Here is a 23,816-nt window from a genome sequence, read left to right as displayed (position 1 = left end):
TTAGAAATGTTGCCATGGACTCCCATTACCTCCACAAATAGAGTCTCAATCCCCTCATTTCCTCTCATAGATCTGGGATTGAAAGAGCTTACATTAATGATGATTATTTTTAACCATGCAGCACAAACTACAAGAGTTGGCATGCAGGAAATACCGGAAAAGCCTTAAATCAGGGCAAAAGAGATTGAGTTAGTGAATGAAAGACAGTGAAGAGGACGTACAAATAGTGCAGTTCTTGGAACTGGTTGGGTTGAACTGAACACACAGACGGACACATGCACACGCACACACACACACACACACACACACACACACACACACACACACACACACACACACACACACACACACACACACACACACACACACACACACACACACACACACACACACACACACACAGGGCTTTACTACATTCTCTGTGAAGCAGTAGCAGTAGCAGCAATAGCTGGGATTAAAAGCCTGGCTGCGTATTAGGAGTGCAGAGAGTGAAACATCTGGCACACACGGCCCATTCTCACTGGATAACAGGCAGGGCCGGCCACAGCCATCACAGGCCCTCAGCCAGCCACACAGCCACCACACACACCATACCAGCTATTCTACAGTCACTGCCCCACCAACAGAAAATCCATACTGTCCTAATCTGCCTGCTGCTGTTACGCAAGTTGCTGCTGAACCAGGGACAAGGACAGTTTTTCCTAAAAGGGAATTACTCCGGCATCTAAATACACATAGGTCACAGAGCAACGTGTTGCTGTCACAAACCCCCCTGATTACTGAGATATTGTGACAGGATGATAGCTTGATCTGAAATGCCACCTTCGGACACACTCTACCGACACCCTGCGACTATCTGCTGGTTTCCTGGCACCACACAGCAGCGGCACTCAGCCCCGGTGTACGGTGTCAGATGTTTGAAAGGTTAAAGAATGGAGACACAACATACCGGATAATCTTGCAAATATGGCAGCATTAAAGGTTGCAAATGATCATCATTTTACAGTTTGTTAACACAAGACCCAAATACAGAAAGGTCTGCAAAAGGGCTGAAAAGATAAGTTGATTAGTCAACACAAAAATATTTGATCATATTATTGATAAATTAAACCGTTTAAGTCCTTTATCAAGTAAAAATATCTAACATTTGTTGGTTACAGCTTCACATAGGCTGAGAATTATTTGTTTTTCCCTGTTTCATATTCCTATAAAATGAAATTGGTGTTGTTTTTTTGGTTGCTTTTCAGACTAAGGAGGCAATATCAAGAATGGTTTTGGGCACTGGGAAAAGGTGAATAGAATTTATCCCTCTTTTTAAATTTTTACACATGGAATTACTGCTCTATTAATGAATAAACAGAAGACAGACTGTCACTGAAAATAACTACTAGTTGTGGCTTGATAAGCTACTGAAATGTCTACATGTAGAAATGGTACATGGACCATGTACAAATTTGGATTAAATGTTCCTATGTTTTTCCCACCGCTCACAGCTTCTCCAGTCCCTGTTATCCACAAAGCTGCACACTGGCCAAAGATTCATAATTCCTGAAATCATAGAAAAATAGATGAGGAAAAACCTGCTTAACTGTGCCACGCTGTGCCTGTCCACCTACCCCATATTTTGCTGTGCATTTTAACTGGCTGCAACTGTAGCATACACTGCGTTTTCAGATTAACAGATGGCCATTTATCCACAGTCTGACTGTCCTTGTTTACCAATCTTGGCAAAAAAGCAGCACAAAACAGTGAATCAATTTCAGTGTAAATGACACTTGATTTTTTTTTCTTCTTAAACCCCCTAAGGACATGGCCTCTAAAATCCAATCAAGCTAGGGGGAATAAGAGGAGAGAGCATGCTCATACAGTAGAAAATGGAGAGAGTGAGAGGCACAGAGGGAGGGAGATAGTGGAGAGGGAGAGACTGTACAGTTTGTACAGTTGGTAACAGGAGAGCAAAGTCCATAAGGGAGGAGACAGACAGAGAGGGAGAGCAGGGTGCCGGCTGTGTGTAACGTGGCAGCTTCCTGAAGGGGAGCGGACAGTCCTGAGTCCAGTCGAAATGCACTTGGTTTACTTTGCCCTGTGTGCTTGGAAGCCCCTGTGTGCAGCCTTGGCATGAGTGCACATTTCATCCACTTGGCACCGGACACCAGCACAATGAAGCTCAGCTGAACCATCTCATGACTCTAACACTGCTGCCATAATGCCGCAATGCTAAGACACCCAGCCTGGGCAGCCTCGGCACCCAGCTGGTTTGTGTGTGTGGTGTGTGTATCTTCTCTCTCTCCCTCATATATATATATATATATATAGTATGTGTGTGTTTGCGTGAATGCATGCATGTGTGTGTATCTACTGTTGGTAACCTGAGCGCTGTGAGAGCGTAGTGGCTGCCAGGAGCTCATCTATAATGCAGGCCTGTCTCTTAGCAGGCTGCTGAGAGTGCAGGGGAAGGAGAGAATGCTCTCTCAGGTATCCAATAAATCCGTCCCTTCCACAGCCAAGACAACCGAGCCATGTGAGTGGGGGCCCGTGCTGTAATTCCACCCCACGGACAATCCTCAGAGCTGGACTACTGACGTGGCCCACAGTGGGTGGATGTGGTCTGCTTGACAGAGGCACACACATATCTGCGGACACACACACACACGCACGAGGCCATATGCACAGCAACCCCTATGACCCCCATCAGACCTGCTCAAAAAGCACAATTATCTTGCCTGGGTGGCGGACATCAAGACAGCACATCTTCAGACAATATGATGCCTTTTCATCACTTTGTGATTTCACCCATTTCTCCTCTGTCTGCCCCCATCTCTTTCCTATGCAAATAGGCCTGGTCTGGACATCTATATCTGACACCAACAATAGGAAATGCACCTCTCGCTCACTCCCATTAATCACTAATGGAAGATCTCTAAAGCCATAGAATCCCATGAATAATGTCTGCACCCAATCAACAAAGGCCCAGGGTGTCATTTACACAGTGATTTATTTACAGGACTTTCCGTAGTGACCGTGACTAGGCCGGGGCACGGTGAGCATCCCTCTGATGTGAGCAAAATACTGTCCAGCGCAGTTATCATCTCGGAGAGAGAGACAGTTCAGAAGCAGAATGGGCAAAATCAAATGGGAGAGTGGGAGAGAGAGGAAGAGAGAGAGAGAGAGAGAATTACCAGGGGCTGATCCTTTAATCCCTCTACAGGGCTCTAGAGACAGGCTTGTACAAACACAGACCCTATTCAGCCCTCCCCCTCAAAATAACCTCTACACACTTCCTTTCATTTCTTCCTTCTCTTACGGTTTCCACAATGTGAACCGACAATAGTATATAACGCATTATGGCATAAATGATACAGATATATTCATAAGTGTGGAGCACTGACAGAGAAAGATGCTATTGGCATTGTTACAGTAGAATTCATGTGTGAGTGTATAGCAGCTGGTGTGGCAGGGGGATCAGGTTCAGAGAACACACACACATACACACACATACACACACACAGGCCGGGGCGTGTCTGGCAGGATCCAATAATCCCACTACCTCCAGCAATCCACTGGGGAAGGCAGCCCTGTTCTGTACCAGTCAGCAAACGCCAAAACGATCTCTCAGATTCTGTTTCAAAGCGGCTTCGCAAAGCAACTGGGCCACCAATATGGCAATATGTTGCCAATATGGCAACTGAAAATGAAGGGAGACTACGGAGCATTAATATATACACACTTGCACAGCGCATTCATGATAACTCTCCATCACGCACACGCGCACATACGCACACGCACACACACACACACACACACACACACACACACACACACACACTAGCAGCAGCAGCATCATCTGTGTCTTTATCACTCCACTCCTCATTAAGGGAAGCCCTGCTGGGCCCCATAGGGGAACCTCTCTTTAGTTAACAGCTGCGCCACCAACAAAGAACCAATTTAGACCCCCGTCCCAGCCAATCATTCACACGTTACCATTCAACACAGCATCCATCCTGACCTTCTGCTGCCAGTCGCACTCTGCGCCGTCCCTCCCTCATGTTTAGAAACGCCAAAACCCCAGGGTGGGGCAAGCATGGGGGCTATGTTCTACCTGCCAAAGCTGTCACCTCACAGGGCAAAATAAGAAGCATGACGGCTTATTTTAAGCCACAACAATGGAGTTATCAGTCTTTTTGTGAATAAATATTGGGTTGCCATTCTGAACTACAGCTGAAATCAAAATAATACGGAAATACAATAGGCCAAATGCAACATCTAAATTACAGGACTTGCAACTTTTTGATAAAGGTAAAATGTGTTGGCGCTACAGAGATGCACTGGCCTAAAAATCATACTCTCCAGATGAAAGAAAACATCATATCATCGTTTTAAGAGTTGTTTTCAGTAAAAATGTATTTGTTCACTGAAAGTCATGAAGCACAATTTAATAATATTTTACTTGTACTACTAATTTTTTGCCTTTAGGAATGAGAATCAACAGGGATCTTACAATTCCTGGGTGTGTTGCGATAGTGCAAGTGTTGGGACTGTGAAATTATTGTGATGGAATGTTATAATTTCTTGTAATTGGTGTACTTGGATGCCTAGTTTTAAAACACTGGATGATGGAAAACAGCTGAGTCATACTTTAAAAAGATCACCCCACCATCTGTAGGATTCTTAGCAATGTTTTTTTTCCACCTCAGATAAAAACATAAATATGCCTTAAAAACACCATTGCTCTTTTCTTTGAAAAATGTGACTTTCACACAGGTTACGTGGAAGTCAGACCTGCACAGAGAAGCATGACTGCAGCGCGCACTGACAGACTCAGAGCCGTTCACAGATACAGTCCGGGCCAAGCTGACTACTCCACTCAATCACCAAGATTTCCTCAAGGGCTCTTTGGTGGGAGGCTTGATAAATACCAGCTCTGAACCCTGTTTCCATCCCTCCCAACGTGCTCCCTTGAAACAAATGGAGTGAAAAATGGCCGTTGAAATGGCTGGTGAGGGGTGTGCAGTGCAGAGCTCATCACCACCAATCACCTCAAGGAAGTAATAAAGGAACAGTATTAAAGTCAAATGCAATGAATGAACGTATGCGTAACTTATCAGCGGCTTTGGAGTCACTCTGGTCAAAGTCACTCCGATCTGAACTCTCCACCTGACTGCCTCTGTTATTCTGGGTCACAGTGGAACAGCCACACTCTGGTATCTGTGTTTCTTTGCCGAGTCAGTGCAGACTTTGGACTTTTTCAGGGTCGGTGGTCAGCAGGCAGGTAAACAACCTTGTGAAATATTCATCTGGAAACATATCATACAAAACAAGCACGGACTCCCCCTTAGGGCTGTGGGATAAATCAATATGAGGCTTAGAGATCACTTGGGATTTTCGGAATGACATGACACTAACTGCTGCTTTTTCTTGGTTTCATGTTTTAAAGGCTGTGTTACAGTAAAAGGATGAAATTTTCTCAACTATAGCTGTTTAGCTGTACTATTTTTTGTCTTGCTTGGCCATCAAGTCCACATTACTGATTGTTAATTAAAAAACAGTAACGTGTATACATTTCAAATGCCAATAGTCATCCCTGCAATATCAACATTGAGGTACTCAATCAAAGATATTGGGATATCTGACATTGCACATATTGGCCTGTTTCTGCTCTTTTGATGAAATTCTAACGCAATTACAATATGGAGCATCAACTACGGATACATCTGAAAATGTGACTGCAGCGAGAGAGCCACCCAGTCCTGATTTGATTGTCGGGATGTGGGCCGATGCCTAAATCAGCTTTCCCTCTCTGCCCCTGGCCGCCAGTCCTGCCAGAGGGGATTGGACTAGCTGCTGTAGGTGGGTGACAGTATTAATCTGTCTGGTCCGAGCATGGAGGTAGAAGGGAAAATAAACAAATTCTGGCAAAGTGTTCAGGCATCTGTCGTCACACGGCTAACATGTTGCCATAATCCTCCACTTTTTATATTCTGATTCCTTCTGGTGACTCACCTGGCTGACTAAAATACCTGCTGGCTGAGGGGGAGAGCAGAGCAGGCCACAAAGCAGTAATCCTGCCCGCCTGCCTGCCTGCATGGGGTTTAGACTGGTGCTGCTGGGCAAATGAGAACAAGGTCAAAGCGAGCCCGCTGCCGCTGAAGCCATAGGGAAAGTGTCAGGTGGAATCATCTGGAACTGGCGTGGCTTGTTGTGAGAGCTGGGTTTCTCATGGAGGCTAGGGAGAGGAGGGCAGTCAGGTGAATGAACGGGACAGCGCACAGATTGACTGGAAAGTGTTGACAGACGGACGGGTGACAGCGAGAGTAACAAGGAAACAGGTAGAGGTCTGAGGTCTCGGCTTCAGCGCTCAAGTCCAAATGAGTGACGTTTAATTGTGCAGTTTGTTAGTGAGCTTGCAAGTGCATGGTCTATCCATAAAAGCAGAAAGCAAAGGCATACAAGCAGATCCCAGCTCGCTCTTCCAGCTATGAGAACGTACAGAAATCCAGGCTGGTGACAGTGTCAGAACTGTGAATCACAGGCACTCCAAACACACAGACACACACATAACATACATAACTTGTGCCTCAAATAGCCTCAACCGGTACCAGCCAGAATCAGAGAAAATAAATAACTGAGGAAAAGTGTGTGCGCCATCGACACGTCACACATTCTCCCTCCAGCCTCATTCCCCCAGCCACTCAGTGAGGCTGCAGCCGACAGGGCAAGCAGGAGATACCAGCCTCCTCAAACACTTTCAAATCTGAAACTGTCATGCACACTCTATGCCTCAGACGCACAAGAGCCCTCGATTGCAGTCTTTTCACTCAGGCCGACACTTTGTTCACGGTTCTGCTTGGCGATAAATAATTATAGAGCTCTATTTATGAGTACCAAGCAGATCCATCCGGATAGGTGACGAATTTGAACAGAACGAAAGGGACAGTGAGGCCAAGGAGACTGTGGAAGGAGAAACAGGGGAAAGCGAAGAATAGATGAATGGCTCAGAGATTTAAAAAAAAGAAAAAAAAAAGAAAAGGACCTGGAGAGGCTGTGAATGAGAGCGATACCAAGGGAAATTTGTAGTTGGAGACAGAAAGAACAAGATCAGAGAAAAAAGAGGCAAAGAGAGGAGAGGCAGAATGCTAGCCAGTGCTATTCTGCTGCTGTGGCTGCTTGCGGGCTGATACTGTACTGACCGAGCTCTAATGGGAAAGACTCCCAGAGCGACAACAAAGGACACAAGAGGAGCCGGCTCCATGTGAACTGGGCCTGTCTGCCCTGCACAGCCAGGAGACAGCACACACACACACACACACACTCAGCACAGCACACCAGAGCAGCTGCTGCCACAACAATCCCCCTTGTGCTCCTTTAATAGGGACGGCCTGCCTGGCCTGCCAACAATGAGGGACGGGGAGAGAGACAGACACACCAAAGTGACACAACAGACAAACACGCATATTGCAGGAGGCTGGCCGTGACTGATACCATTTTAATGGCAGCAATATGAAAATGACAAAACGACAAAGGCAAGAAAAATGGGGCACAGAGAGGAAGTGGGTGTTGCACATGTTCTTTCTTCTTCCTGAAGAAAGACTCGGCCATAGTAGAAAGCCAGGAAATCAATACACATTAGTGCCTCTATTAGCTCCTGGGTTCATACTATCCCTGCTCGCCTTTAAAAAAAAAAAAAAAAACCCACAACATGCATCTCATCTCCATTTAGACTCTGAGCAAACACTACTTCCTCCGTTCCACCCCAAGCAGCTTATGTTCACACTCTCTACAACAAATCCAAATAGCAAACACCTCTTGAATATGAATATGGGGCTGTTACTTCACTTCTCTGTGGAGGATGGATGTAGCTCTCCTCTCCTCTCCTCCACCCCTCCTCATCTCCTCTAAAGCCCGGCTGCGGGCTACTCATCCTGAGCCGTTACATAAATGCTTAGCAGAGGACAGAGGTGGACACACACACACACACACATACACACACAGACATGCAGAGCTTTCCTGCTTGAGAAAACATGTAAATAAACAGAGGGGTGAAGATGCAAAGCAAGCGATAAAAGAAAAAGACAGAGAAGGAGAACAGAGCGAAGAGGCAGAGTTCACTAAGACATAATGAGAGAGTGGACAATCGACAGGGGATGTGATTGGTATATGTGCACATGCTGTATGATAGCAACAGATTCCGTCCCGTGGCTGTGTGTGACACATGTGTCCCAGGAAAGTCTGCCCTCTTTGACCATCAGCATTGTCACGGGTGTGTTTGGTGTCATTGGGTTGGCGGCGTGGATCGGGGAAGGGGAGTGTGTGAGGGGGAGGCTCAGCTCGTCCTTACCTTTACCTACACCTCAACCTGTCCTTCATCAGAGGGCAGAGAACTACTGCATCAAAAAACAGCAGCAGCATCACTGCTGCCTGAGCCCAAAATAGCTCCTGCACGCACCGACGCACGGCCGCATGCACGACCGCTCAGCACGCTCCCGCAGTGCTGCTACTGAACAAACACTGACAATTGATTTACACAGTTACACACACGCACGCGGACATACACACACATGAAGACACGGGGATGAGCGGTCAAACATACTGGAAGGCATAACGCACACATGCACACGTAAACACAGCGGCAGGCGTACCACCTCCACAGATCTAAGGCAACGGCACTGCATCAGCACATTACTCACAGCAGACAGAGCTCAGATGCATGGTCCTTCCTCAGCTCTGAGCCCAGGAAGGGGAAAAAATAAAGAAAGCGCACAACCCAACCAGGGGAGAAAAGACTGGACTGGATGGAGTCAGGATGGAGAAATACGGGGAGAGGAAGAGAGGGAGAGAGGCAGGAGGACGACAGGCATTCCTCTGACTGAGCCTTGCAGAGCCGGGGCTGTGTGAGTGGGTGGCAGCGTCACCGGTCGCCGAAGAGCTGCTCACGTCACGCTTTTCATGAATGGAGCTGCCTGACGCACAGAGGACACAGCTCATAGGGAAGAAAGGGGGGGGATGCGGGAGGGGAGGGGCCTTGTACGCAGACCCAGAGAGGAGGAGGTGGAAGGGGTTTGGTGGTGGCGGTGGTGGTGGTGGTGGGGGAGTATTATTTCAAAGCAACACCAGCTGGGAACAGCAGGTTAGGCTGCGGTGGCGTCTAGCTCTCTGTAAGTAGGGCAGACCGTTTCTGCACAAGAGAAAATCCCATTGTACCGAATTAGTAATCAGCACACTCCATCCCGTTTGTATCAACATCCCACATATGTAGGCGCACTGTATCCTCCTAACAAGGGTATATTAAGCTACACGCCAAAATATTTCCTATATGCATGCATACTGCAATACAGCAACATCCCTGATTTCTTTTGAAAGTGTATCGGAAAAAACAGCTAATTTTTTCCAATAAAAATTGATCCTCTGTCACTCTAATTGCATAATGCTGCAGTAACAGCTCTCTTTCGGCTACACAAGCCTATCTGTGTGTCAGTAGCACTTAGGGCTAATTAAGCAAGAGAGCATTAACATTAAGAGTAGATGTGAAAGAATTTTGACTTGAATGCAACTATAAGCTGATGAGACGACCGGTCGCACCGTCACTTCTTTTCTGTGTGCAGCATTTATTCGGTTAGTTGTGGGGTGTGCGAACATTTCTGCATCGTGCTGTGTGTTAGTTTGTCTTATTAAGCATTTTCAAAAATTTCAGAACACATTAAATGCTGAACAGAGGTGGAACGGAGAGCCATATTCTCAGAATGAGGATATCCAAGAGTGTATTCCTTTAAAATCTAACATTAATCAAAGCTACATCCAAGTCCTCTCTCAGACACATAGACCTGCAACAGTACAGACGTACAAGCTAGACAGGTTATTACAGTCTGTGTGCTGCTGACAACTGAATTGAGCAGCCAAAGTTGGCCTGCTTCAACATTTTATCACATCACATTTCAAAACACTTAAAGAGGAGGTATGAGCCTATACTCTGGGGACAGAAGTAAAGGTTCAGCTGCAGTTTTGGAAAAAGGGTTAAGGAAGTCAAGAGAAGATTTTAAAATGTCAGAGTCAGTATAGAAGAAGGGCAGTGCTTTTCTCTTGCTCTCTCTCCAAAATGTCACTGATGCTTTTCTCTCATGCTCCTCCAGATCGGGGCTGAAAGGACACCACTTTATTTTCCCACTCTACCCGTTAACACATGGACATGCATGTTTTTGCATGTGTTTGTTGTTTATACATTAATATATGTGTGTGTGTATGTGTGTGTGTGTGTGTATACACTAGCATGAGTGTGTATACCTGCTGACCTGTCAGGTGGTTGCTGAGCATCTCAGTCTGCTGAGTGTATTCAGGGTCCAGGTTAGATGCTCTCCTGCTCTTCACCTGCACGCATAAGAACAACAGGAAAAAAGTGTCACCTGGATGAGTGAAATGTTTAACTTTGTACAGACCACTAACATGGAAAATTAGGATGTGTTCAAATAATAATGCACGCTGGAAAGCCTGGGGGGAATAACCACGTGTAACATATCCAAGGCACATGGTACATTTACTGATTTTCCTATAAACTGTGATACAGTTAGTTGCACCGTTTTAAAGTCTTATTATCACAGTAGCCGTTTTTGATTTGCATGCTTTTAGAGACTCATGTTTTTTAACGGTACAACTTTAACTGGCATCAACCAACATCAGCATCAAGCACTTGATTCTCATTGCCCTTTTGCCTGTCTATCTCGCTAACAGCCGAATGCACACATTAGTCTGCAGTTATTGCGGCCTAGTCTTGTTAACACAAACTGTACACTTCTGTATTTCATATGTTGACAATTGGCATTAGTTGTGAGTTTTAATGCAAACAGTTGATAGTACTGATCATTTAAAGGCAGACTATGCAGTTTCAAAGGCCAGGGCACCCCACCTTGTTATGATGTGGTAAAGAATGATGAATGCCACCAATTCTCAAAAGAGCAGAACTTAGAAATGCCACAAAAGATCAGAACAACCCTTTTAACCCACCAAACCCAAAAATATAAGAGCATTCGGCTGCATTGTTTTTTGTTTTGTGAGCATTTGACATCAAAACATTAGATTAAAGACGCGTATAAAGTGTTACATTAATTGTATGCGTTATTAATCTTTGCATGAACCTGAGGGGTTTCAACCCTCCTCAGCTTCATCTTTAACATTAATAAACAAAACAGTGTGTCCTCCTATTTCAAACTTAGTAGTCTTTAGGTTGTAATTTTCAATACAAAACATAGTGAAATGATTTCAGCAAATTTTTAAAATAACACAGAAAACCATGAAAATTTTCAGAATGATAACTGTGATTTTGAATTGTGATATCGTCCAACCAGTAATCAAAGTTAACCTTGGACACTGAGAGGGACTGTAAAAGAAGCGGTGAGAGGAGGTGACTCAGAAGGGGTGAGGTACTGTTGTCAGTGTGTGTGTGTGTGTGTGTGTGTGTGTGTGTGTGTGTGTGTATTTGTCTCTGGAGGGCTAATGCCAGAATCAGAGATTGAGACTGACTGAAGCCAGGGGGGTATCAAACCCGATTGATTGAGAGGGAGGGCCTGAGGCTGAGGGGAGCGGCTCAGGGAACAGATGCTCCATCCCATCCTCTCATTATAGGCCCAAACCTCTGGGGGTGTGGGGCACCAAAAGAGTGGAGCAGTGGTGTTGAGTGGTGGTGGTGGGGTAGGAATGTAATGATGCATGGCGAGAGGGGGTTGGGGCGGCTGGGGGATCAGAGCAGCATTGTCCAATCTCTGTCCTGCAGACATGCCCCAGCAGGGGACACTGCCAGAGGAGGAGGTTTGATACCCTGGGGCGAGGCTAAAGCTGAGGCCTCCAAACACAGCCTATAAATGGCGTGAAATGACATTCAAATGAGTCACAGTACAGATGGCCAAGGACACTGGCTCAAATGGGACTGGCATTAAGGAATGATGAATGTAGGCGCTGCCGGATCTGTTAAAAAACCCAAACTGCAGCTCAGCAGTGCACAGTTCAAAGTTAACAAAACATCAGACATCCTTGAGGCTCTTAAGAATATAAACAAGTGAGTGTAAACGAAAAAAGGCTACTCCCACATTGTTGCTGATGACGCATGCCTGCACACACAAAAACACAGCTGGGGAATTCCCCAAGACTGCAGCAACACTGTCGTTGAACATTGACCAGTGAACTTAAAAGAGAGATAGGAATCCGGGACAGAGCAGGGACTTCAGCTACCTGACCTGTTTGCTCAGCGAGAGCATTGAGCCCGGCACTATAGACAAAAATCCAAAGGTCAGGAGATCACAAGCCTGTGTGCTCATGTGGAAACATGCAAAGCCACGTCGCATTATGAAAACCACACTGCAGCTCCCCAAGTGAGTGTTGCATAGCCGGGGAACTCTGAAAGGCACGGCAGCAAGCTCCATTTATGAAGCTGAATAGCAGAACTACACAGCACTCAGAGGCCTGTGCTGTAGCTGCCGGGATGGCACATGTGAAGACGTTCATGTGAAGTAGCCAGGGGGGTGTAGAGAGCTGCTTCAGCACAGGAAACTAGCAAGCTTCCATTCATCCAGTGTTGAGCCTCTTTCAGCACCAGAATACAAAATCTTCTTATTACAAGCACAAGACAAATCATGAAGAACACTCAAAGCCTTTGAGTAGTCATTTACGCTCAACGACACATAAATAAGAAGGACCACACAAGACATCCAAACACAAGCTAATCTGTGCATACTCATTTTAAACACTACATCTGTTGAAAGTCTGCTGCCCCACAGCTAGCTTTGTTTACATGGTGATTAAAGCTGAAATAATCAAAATTGCTGATGGTTTATTGAGTGTCTTGCCAAAAAAGAAAAAGTGGAATAAGCACCTGAGTCACTGAAAAATGTGATTATTGTGCAATTTTCAGTTGAGTCAAAAAGGTCCTTATTCAATTATTGCAGTTTTAATTATGTACCAAAAAAAAAAATCCTTCACCCTGAAAATGATTTGCTAAGGTTTTGGCACAACTAAGCAACCAAACATGTATTTTACTAATATTTTCAGCATGTGAAATATGTTTTAGTGTATGTTAACTTTGGAGTACATCAGACTTTCAATTTGTATTAGTACTTGTAAAGACTTTAACATGTGGCCTTAAAAGGTGACCTGTAGCTGCAAACTTTCATATCTGGATTGGGGGAAATGGACGGTATAAATACACCCAGCACACACTGCGAGCCGACTTGCACTGAGATCGGACCTTAGCCTGAGTCAACCAGGTGTATGGCTGACTGTACAGCGTGTTCACGTTAGACAGAAAGTAATCACCCACAGGAAAAAATGTTATCACAGCAGGTAGAAATGTAATCATCAATTCACAAAAGATTTCCAACACACTCTGCTCCATTCCCGCCTGCAGGGTAAGCAAATTACTGCAGTAGCATTCACAACAGCTGCAAAGACAACTGTGTCAAACAGGACTTGCTGTCATTCTCTGCTGCCTCCCACTAGAAACTGCAGAAAAAAAATAATTAAATGTACAGTAACTTCACCTCTGGTCATCTGCTATATTTGTTTGGTGGCAGACAGATTTGCCACATCCCCATCTAGTTGCCTGATTTGCATCCAGACATAATGCTGGTAACAACACGTAGCAAAAATACATATATATATACAAGTTGTAAATTAAGTCTTGAATGGCATCTGGGAATAGAGATCAGAAGTCAATTACACTTCCATTATGATTCTGATACATCTAAAAAATGTTCATGGCTCACTTAAATGCAAAAACACAGCCTGCAGTGTTTAATCAAGATGATTATTTATGCCTAGTTGGCTGCTTGTGGGAATGCCGTTGGCAGTTTGGCTATCATCTGCATTGTACAAATCTAACTTGGTAAAACCCCACCAAATTAATGAATTAATCTACTTATTGCTGTCACACTTTTAATTTTTTACCACAGATGCCAGCAGTTTCACATCCATTGCCATCCTGCACCACATAGCATGCCTGTGGGTGTGGGAAGAGAGCGCTGATATAGTTCAGGCTGTCCTGAAACACTTAGTAATAATTATTTTATCTTTAATCTTTTGAAAGGCTGGGGAGAGGTGGTGGAAGGAATTTCAGCAAGCTCAGACACTCACCACATCTTTATTCAATGAAATGTCTGCTCTTACTGCGAACTTGCAGAAAGTGAACTGTACTTCAACTTGTGTCCCCACCCTGTGACCTGCACTATAAGCTTGGAGGTGTAATACATTTGGCAGGGTCATACTGTAATGCTCTAACACCAGAAATGGCTAACAGACTATCCTTCTGTTTTACTTCCTTCTAGGCTATACCCAGTGTTTAGGCTGTTCAGATTGCTTTGATGGCCGAGATGGTGAAATAAACTCCGGACGGTTTCTTTAAACATTTCCAAACCAAAGACACAAAAATAGCTTGACCTCTGTGTCTCAGTTAGCCGTATTCCAGCGGTGGCCCAAACTTGGTGCCCCATTTTCCCTCAGTGGCACACAGACACACTGTGCCGACAGTCAGCGCCGCATGTCTCCCGGCCGCTCCCCCGAGTGCAGCGCGGCTGTAAACCACACTGGCCGAGCGCTGTTATGCACACTCATTACTATTTCACCAGCAACGGAACAGCAGCACTGACAGCTCCTGTGTCCCCAACATTAATAAGAGAAAAAGCACCATCGCACGCACACGCTCACAGTGGTTTACCTTTCCAATCTGCCATCGCATGGAACAGTCACATCCAGACACACCGGCACACACACACACACACACACCTATACCTGCACACTTAACAACAGACTCCGTGGAGGTACTTAGCGCTGACCGTGCCTGTTAAGTAGCACGATGAGACGTACTGTATATTGGCTATCCTACCAAGCTGTGCTACACATGATACTGTAGCTGAGACACATGTACCCTTCATGATTGCAGTCTTTGGCCTCCAGGATTCAGTGGCTCACTGATTATTCTAGAGGTCACTGGTTCAGTGACATTCTGCATCTTTTATCTTGGAATCAAACTTGATAATCGCATTCAAGGCAATCAACCTGCCGACGGGATGGACGTCTCTCTCGGCCGCAGACGGGCTCATGGTCTTGTTGGGTCAGCGAGGGTCTATCTTGAGTTTCACTGTTGCACAGATGCATTTCTTTATCAAGACTGGGCAATAGATTAATATATCATTACTGTAATATGAGATTAGATACTAGGCGTGGGACTAAATATCGAAATATTGTGACACTTTGTCTTGTGACACATGATTGATAAACTTCGACGTTTGAGTTTTCAACATAATTTTTACAGATGCACATTTGAGTTCCTGTAAGGCATATTTGTTCCCTGCCTTTCGGTATTTTAAATGAAAGTGTTCTGTCATGTTCATGTAACAGCCAGTGTGCAGATTAAAACACTGAATACACGACTGATTAGTGCTTGTTTAAAAATGATTTTGTCTTTTTCAGGGTATTTATTTCTTCTTTTATTACAGATATCGTGATGTGTCATGGTTGTTTATCTTACAATATATCGCATATCGCAGAATCGCTTGTATCGTGACACCATCGTTATCTTTGGTAAACTATCCTGACAGTATTGTATGACCAGTTACCCTGTGATTCCCACCACTGCTAGACACTGTCTGAGGTTTTGCATTTTGTACTATGGGCATCAGTGATTTTACAGTGAAGCGGTCTGACTGTCAGAACTTTTTAGACTGCCCTAGCTGTTCTGTTGTTTGCTTCTACCTGTTTACTCATCATTTCTACATTACCAGTGACTGTTTATTAAATCAATCTTGAGTGGAAATATGCCATGTAAGGACTCTACAATATTATCACAGCATCAATACTGAGATATTCAAATACCACAAATATCATGGTATGTGATTTTGCCCACATTGTCCTGCCCTAGTTTTTAATCTGTGACTGTTTTTTTTTTCATCATCACAACAGTTTTGGTAGTTGGTGCTTATACCTGTGAATCCCATGACTCTTGATCCCTGATTTGATACCATCGTAAACACAGAAATGTCATTCAGCGCACACTCCTTTATTTAAAACACTTTGTGTAACTAAATACTTGATGTTTCAAGTATTTAAACATATAGGCTACATTAGAACAACAACACTGAGTTAATGCATGAATGATCAAGTTGTATCAATAATACAGATACTAAAAACATTTGTATTGGTATTACTTTCAAAATTTACTCCCGATGGAGCAGGTACCATGAATCTGGACCAGGCCATTTGCTGCATGTCAGTCCCTCTCCCTCCCCTGCCTTTCCTGTTGCTCTCTACTAACACTATCAAATAAAGCAGAAATGCCAAAAAATAATCTTAAAAAAAAAAAAAAAAATACTGTAGGCTTGGTACCTAAGTATTGATTCGTGTGGCAGCTCTATAGCAACATCTCAACACCTCCACCACAAGTAGCAGGGACTGTTCTTTGGATAGAAAAGTGTGTTTGAGGTTAGTTTGTCAGATGAGTCAGGGAAATGCTGAAATTGATGAGAAAGGACTAGTCCTGGGAATGCTGACTTGATGGACAAGGACAAACCTGTTTGTCCAAGACGGATTGATAAAAACGGGCAAAGGGCTGATTGGTTGGTTCTACACAGGAGGGAACGGCGGGCATGGATGAGTGCGTCCTGTATACACACAGCCTCTGATTCTGAGAGACAGATAATGCTTGCGAGATTACAGTGCAGGGCCTACCAAACGGCCCCGAGCCCTGACCAAGCCGCGCTGCAAGGAAATTACATAACAATGACTGTTCACCACTCCCAGAGGAATCTGTCCACTCCACAACAATCCCTCTATCCCGCTTCCCTCCCGTCATGAATTCAGAGCAGGCTGTAGGAGGAAACAGATGAACAGCGGTGGATAGACAGAAAAGCCGGGCTGCTGTGCTGTCCTCCCTCCCAACTGAATGCACCTGGTAATCCCGAGCATGATTTATGGCGTTGCGTGCAGAGCTGCAATACAGCAGCCTGTCTTAGATAACAAGAAGCGTTATGAAGGCTCCCCCAGCCTCCTTGCTTCTAATTATTGCACTGAGGAGAATTACAGAAGCAGGAGGAAGTGAACACACACTGGGACGCTGTGTCTGAGGACAGTTCACCACCTCCTTTTCACATCCCAGATTGCAGGAGAGATAGGGGGATGGGGAAATGAAAAAGGGGGGGTTGTGAAAAGGACATTTTAATATGGAGAGAGAGAGTGGATGGGAAGGGGGAGGAAGAGCTCTGGCTGAGATTACAACTGTGTGGCGGAGGGGGGGATGTAGCGCCGCTGCTGCCTGCCGCTTGCTGTGGTGGATCAAGGGTGAGAGGTTACGGCGAAATGCAGGGTCACAGGGGAACTAAGAAAAGAGATTGTGAGGGAAGTGGCAATGCACTGCATGGAGACACCGACACATAAGTGTATACACAATACACACTGTCCATAAGGGCATAGGGAAGATTTATGTGGGGGTTATTTTCAGTGTTAGCTTGTGTTTTTCAGTCAGGCAGAGTTTGCATTCTGTTTTCCATGGCGGTATATTGATATTAAATCGATATCGTGAGGCTAGATATCATCTGGGACATATATTGTGAAATATCAGGATTTTATTCTTTATCGTGATATGATATGCGTTGTTGTTTCCTGGTTTTAAAGGCTGAATTACAGTAAACTGATGCTGATGCTTAGACTCTTCTGGCTGTTTTATTATTTGCCAATCCCTATTTATGGTTATAATATCCACATTACTGATGATTCTTCATCAGAAATCTTGTGTGTAAATATCTTTTGAAAGCACCAATAGTCATCCCAGCAATATCATCACAATACTGATGTTCTGTCAATGATGGTTATTTTTCACTTTGTTCATATTGCACATGCCTGCCCTCAGCATAGTTTCAACTTTTCACTTTTCTCAAGGCAGTTTTTTTTTTTTTTTGTCTAAGCAGATAGAAAGTCTTGTTTTCACTATTATTTATCATATTTATAATGTGGTCCATGTCCATCAGAATTGAAAAAGTGAATCATTTCTTTCTCCGGAGATGGTCTGTGTAATCTCCCTGTTGACTTGGGTTTTGGATCACATGGTCCACATTAACATCCAAAGGGTTTGACTGATCAGGAAGCACTTGATACACTCCACCACGACTTTGAGGGGAATTGAAAATATAACAAACACTTCAATATCACAGAATTACATGATTATTAACTGTGAAAACATAAAAAAGCAATATATAATTAGATTATTTATGCAGCATACTGTACTGTTATTGTACACTACATCTGCACACATGAATATTCAAACACACATAATAACACACACACACACACACACACACACACAGAGCCCGTATAGCTTGTGTGCGTGCTCTGGTTCTTGCTCCTCCACTCGTGTGTGTTAATATGCTCCCCATGAGGCGCTGCAGGCTGTGGTAATTATAGAAGCTCGGCTCGCAGAGGAATCACAAGAGAGCAGTACATTTAAAGCCATGCATACTTGCATACATACATACATGCATACACGCAAACACACACACACACACACACAAACACAGACGTACACACGAAACACGTACAACCAAAGGACTGCACGTGGCTGGCACAGAAAATAAACAATCGAGAAATGTACATTCTGATCACATTTTTTAAGGTAAAATGGGTCTCCTATGAAGTTAAGTAAATATTTATTCAAGGCGTTTGGGTGCATTTAAAACTTTTAATAGTGCAGATCAAGTTATAGGCTAATCGTTCTAAATATGACTGTGCACTCATAATTACCAGCAGACAGGCAGCAGCGTGCCAAATTCAGCCAAGGCAGCAAAGCAAAGCCTGCATAATATTAGCAGCAAAGCCCCGGCACACTTGGGATTCAACAATGCCGAGTTGAGCTTACCCCTCGCAGTCACAACTGTAATACCCCTGCCCAAGTATAAAGAGTTATGGGGCTTAACCCACTTTTCAAGAGTCGCAATGCTTAAACAGGCTGACCAGCAGAATGCCTGACAGTGCATCCAATAAATAAATGCCTGGTAAACGGCAACTCTCTCTCTCCGACAAGCCCAGGAGAACAGAAAGGGCCCAGGAGACGGAGGACGCTTATTTTCTTATGCAAGTCGAGTCGTCATTACTGGCATTTAGGGGCCTGATATAGATGTGAGGTGAGCCGGGCGGGCCCTCAGTGTGACAAGCTGGCCCCGCATGTGGAGCACAGCTAGGAGAGGATGGGATAGAGGCAGGCCCTGTGGAGCTCAGACAGTGTCATTACAGAAATGTCATTCAGCAGGAAGGAAAGGAGGGGAAGGCCTGGAGGGCAGGGGAGAGAGGGAGAGAGAGAGAGAGAGAGAGAGAGAGAGAGAGAGAAGGCAGGGGGCCAGGCATTCATGTTCACATCCCTGCTTCAGCCCAAGGTTTGTTGTTTGGCTTTTTCCGCTCAACTGCCCTTCAAGAGCCGCTTTGCACACCATGTGATGTGACCGTACAGTATATAAAACCTACAGTTTGTAAACTCTTATTTCAATAGCTGCTCATGGAAACAAAGCACAAAACAAACTGCTTTGGTTTTTCATTGAACCTCAGAGAGATGCTTAACCCAAACACTTGAGTCCACTTGTTTTTTTTCGTGCAGCTTCAAATAGCTTTTCATCGTTGCATCCACCCATGGGTGCACAGCATAGCGCACAGCTTTGAAGTAAGTGTGCTATTCTCACATTTACAGTATCTCTCCTCCAATTTCCTCTCGCCTCACTGTTTACTTAACAGTGGCCTATGTGGGATGGTGTCAGTACTTTAAGCACAAGTTTGCACGTGAAATATGTTCGTCTCTCTATGGAAAATCTCAATGCATATTTATGTTTTTCTTTAAAAAATTGACATAATGTTGTAATGTGAAATCTTCTGCTAGTTTTGATTTTTTCCCAAATATCAAAACCTGAGTGGCTAATGTGCACACATTGAAATGCATGAGTTCTTCTGGGGGCAGTCCACCCCTGATGAAGCAGGTACAAGCTTATCACGTTAACAAGACGCTGACATCTCCATCTTCTGAAAGAGCTTATTCATCCATATCAAAGCTTGATAACAGACGACAACCCTATCACCGGGCCCACACTGCATCAAAAATGAGATCCCAAACAAACAGAGCTGGTCTGCAGGGCTGGGATTAGAGAGATCAGGCCAGCTGCATGGCTACTCTGCTGCTGATGCTACACATGTCAATTACATAAACACGGCTCCCTGTCGCTGCCTACACCAGTAGAGCCCAGTCCACCCCCGTGCACGTCTCTGCTGACACTATGCACTCAGTGATGACAACTCGGATGTGCAGGTTCCCTTGACAACTGGACACACATGTTGCCATGCAACAACATCACTTGAGGTGACACAAAGGAGATAAAGTCTCGGAAGAACAATAATCACAATATATTGGTTGCTAGTGTCGTATGGGGGCAAATATCAGGGATTCTTATGTCTTTGTCATTTCCGAGGAATCGGAATGAAACGGCTATTTTCAAATGAATAATTTCTGGTCTCATCCATCAGCGCTAATATCACTGGATAAGATAGACATTATCTGCCGATTTATCATCTGTGGCAGAGGTCAGGCTCAATATCAACATAAAAGCCTCTTGGGCTGAGTAACATAAATTGTTACACAAAAATCTCATTTGCTTATTATGTGTACATGACAACAGCTGTCTTTCAAATTTGTACTGTAAGGCTTTAGTGTTTTCTCCTCTCGTTTATGGGGTATAAATATAAATAAGTATAAACCCACTGAACTTCCCATTCAGTAGCTGCACAGGGAGAAAACACATTATTTTTCCCCCATCGTATGATAATGTCATATACATATTCTGTGTTGAACTGTTTCAGTGTTTAACTGAAGCTGCATCACACCTGAAACATTCAACCCCAACATGCCATTATTTTATGGCTGCAGCATAACATCAAATAGAAAATACACAATTCCCTGTTATTCAGTGGGGCATATGTGGTATCTTTGGAAACACTGAGATCACCACAAGCATTTCAAATGAAGCTCTGTGGGTTTGACCCCAGCTGAAGAGGTTAAGGCCACTCCACATGTGTAGATGCTTGCATGTGCTGTAGAGCTGGTGTTAGGTGTCTTTGTGCCATACTTAACCACACAAAGAATACCTGAGAGGTGTAGCATGCAGCGCATTGTTTGTGGGGGGACTACATTTGGCTGATTGGCGCCATGTGTGACCTGTAACTGCACCCTGCAGCGCTCAGCTGATAGCAGACAAGCAGCAGTCACAGGAGTAGCACAGCCATTAGTGGCACACGTGGACACTTACTGGAAATGTCCTACTCAGCACAATGGAGTGGAATACAATGCTGCTAGCTCTCATGACAGCGCACAGCATCCACACGTCAAACATGCAGCGTCGTGCACAGCTGACTGCCAAGGCTCGGGACAGGAATGAAAAGCAGCCATCCCATAAAACTGTTGTGACACCGGGGCTTGGTGAAAGGCAGGGAGAGATGAATGATCATGCCTGAGCTGTGCCACACATGCCGTGATGGCTGCCACAGAGGGCATGAGGGGGATGATGCCAGGCAAGAGCACTGATTACCACCACACACCACCTCTGAACTTTAATCTATGACTTACACCTTCTGCTGTTATTGCTTTTGTTCAATTATTGTATCGTGAGATGCACTTTAAGTTACATTTGATTGTATAAACAGTGCTATACAAAACAGTCTAACTGATTGGCTGATTGATAAAGTTGAAGAAAGCTATAAAATAAAACAAAACTCAGCCTAGAGGCAAATCACTCCTTTTATTTTAGTCTTGCGCTAAAAATACCCTCATAAATAAACAAACAAAAAAAAAAGTACGCTCCTGAATAACATCTGACAACAAAAACAAACATTTTTCCTCACAACCCACTAATTTAGCTCTATCTCTTACAATAGCAAGCAGCAGCCTATAATTTCCTCCAACTCCTACATGTGACAGGCCAGGACGGACACTTTTGTAGGTCTAAACAAAATGTTTTGTGCTCGTTACATAATGCTGGGAGAGAACTGAGGCTAGAGCCCACTCTCAACTCTTCTCTGCGCAGGACCCGGTGTCTGCAAGCTATTTCACACCGTTTATTGCTCATGAGGAAAATTGGGCTGTTATATTTACTGATATGTCGCATACATTTGGCTTTTAACGGGCGTTGTTGTCACGTTGGGGATCCAGTCATAAACTAAAGTGATGATAAAGTGTCTCCAAATCGCATCGGCCAGGGTTTATCGCCTCTCGCTCTCCCTCTCTCTCTCTCTCTCTCCCAGCAGCCCGCAGCTCCGGTGACAGCCGCCTCAGCAAATGTGGCTCCATCCCGCAGCCAAACCCCGCCGCTGCCCGTCAAACTACCACAAATGCCAAGCTCTCCATCTCACCGTGACGCTCATATCTGTCAAAAAGCTTCAATAAAGAAAAAAAGACAACAACAACCTACCATTCAGTTCGCTCCGCGGCGGCTATCCGACTCTTCTCGCTCGGTGCCTCTATTTACTGTCTAATCCAATGGTTTAATCCAAGTCTTGTGAGCGACCGCGTCACTTCCGGACTCTCTGGAGCCATACACCTGTAACCCCTGCATGCACGTCGTCAAAGATCGTCTATTGAGCGAGTCGACTCCTTCGGAGGATCCTTCTGGGCTGCAAAAGTGTGCGCATGAAGCCTCGTGTTATTTTGCCTCAGGCTGGACGGACGATGATGTAAACTGAGCCACGGCAAAATTCCTGCATCTAGGATAAGTTGTCACCAGTATTAAAAAGCAACTGCTTTTGATTCAAAATATGCATAATAATAAACACCTACCTTGTTTATAACAACCACATGACCCTCCACTGTGCTCTAAGACAGTGTAACTCCTCTTCACGTCCAAGCAGCTCTGTGTCATAGGTTACAGAATAAATATTTTCTTCCTTCCAAGATTATTTGGAAGGGTTGGTCCCCAGTGAAGTGGCATTTATGTATATGCCATTCACCCTTGGACTTGCCCAAGATAAGGATGACTAACCCGGCTGACACACATGAGTCCTAATTCTAAAAACATATAGGCCTATCCTATCTCTGGAGGTGAACAAAACTTATATTTGGTGTATTTTGCTCCAAATAACCCATATTCAATCAAAATGAGGCCAAACAGAATTGCAATCAAAAGAGAAAAAAATAGGCTTTTATATTCTTATTACATTCAGAAAAGACATGAATAGCAAATACATGTGTGTAACTATTTATTTTTAAATACTTTATTCAAATTTATTTACAACTTTGTTTCATTTGCATTTTTGTTGACAGTGCTCCACTATCATTTACATGATTTTTTTTTTTTCAAAAACCGGTTTCACTTCTGTTTACAATGTCCTTTGTAAACTATATATATATATATATATATATATATATATATATATATATATATATGTGCGTGTGTGTGTATATATATATATCTATATCTATCTATCTATATCTATATATATATATATAGATAGATAGATAGATATAGATATATATAGATAGATAGATAGATAGATAGATAGATATAATTTACTTAAATTATATGTGGCCTAATCTTGATCCCGTAAAGATGATTTTAGGTACGTGCAACTCAGCTTCCTCTGATACCCAGCAGCTGCGAGGACACTCACCGACGAGCCAGCTTTGCACTGCCGTCCGTGGTCCCGGAAATAAGAGCAGAGTGAGAGGTCTTAATTTTGCCCCTCTCCGACGCTGTGGATAAAAATAGATCCAAAGCCTCGCCGCCCCACGGTGTGCTGAGATGAATAATAATAATAATAATAATGCTAAC

At 44.2% G+C, this 23,816-nt stretch overlaps 1 protein-coding gene across 3 annotated transcripts in view; it reads right to left on the bottom strand.

Moving 5' to 3' along the window:
• The window catches only part of map3k13 (mitogen-activated protein kinase kinase kinase 13), a 35,869-nt gene extending 13,330 nt beyond the window's left edge, over window positions 1-22,539 (bottom strand). The window contains exons 1-2 of one of the 3 annotated variants that reach the window (XM_030080365.1): window positions 22,461-22,539; window positions 10,276-10,359 (exon numbers count right to left, since the gene is read on the bottom strand). The gene's annotated coding sequence lies outside the window, so the exon portion shown is untranslated. Of the gene's footprint in view, window positions 1-8,684; window positions 8,880-10,275; window positions 10,360-22,460 lie in introns of those variants that run through there. The other 2 variants (XM_030080364.1, XM_030080366.1) reach the window with 2 other exon arrangements.
• Between the last annotated feature and the right edge of the window lie 1,277 nt (window positions 22,540-23,816).

This window comes from Myripristis murdjan, chromosome 21 (assembly GCF_902150065.1).
Source record: "Myripristis murdjan chromosome 21, fMyrMur1.1, whole genome shotgun sequence".
Classification (NCBI taxonomy): Eukaryota; Metazoa; Chordata; class Actinopteri; order Holocentriformes; family Holocentridae; genus Myripristis; species Myripristis murdjan.
The sequence above is the reverse complement of the archived record's forward strand: the minus strand, read 5'-3'. Positions and strand labels throughout refer to the sequence as shown.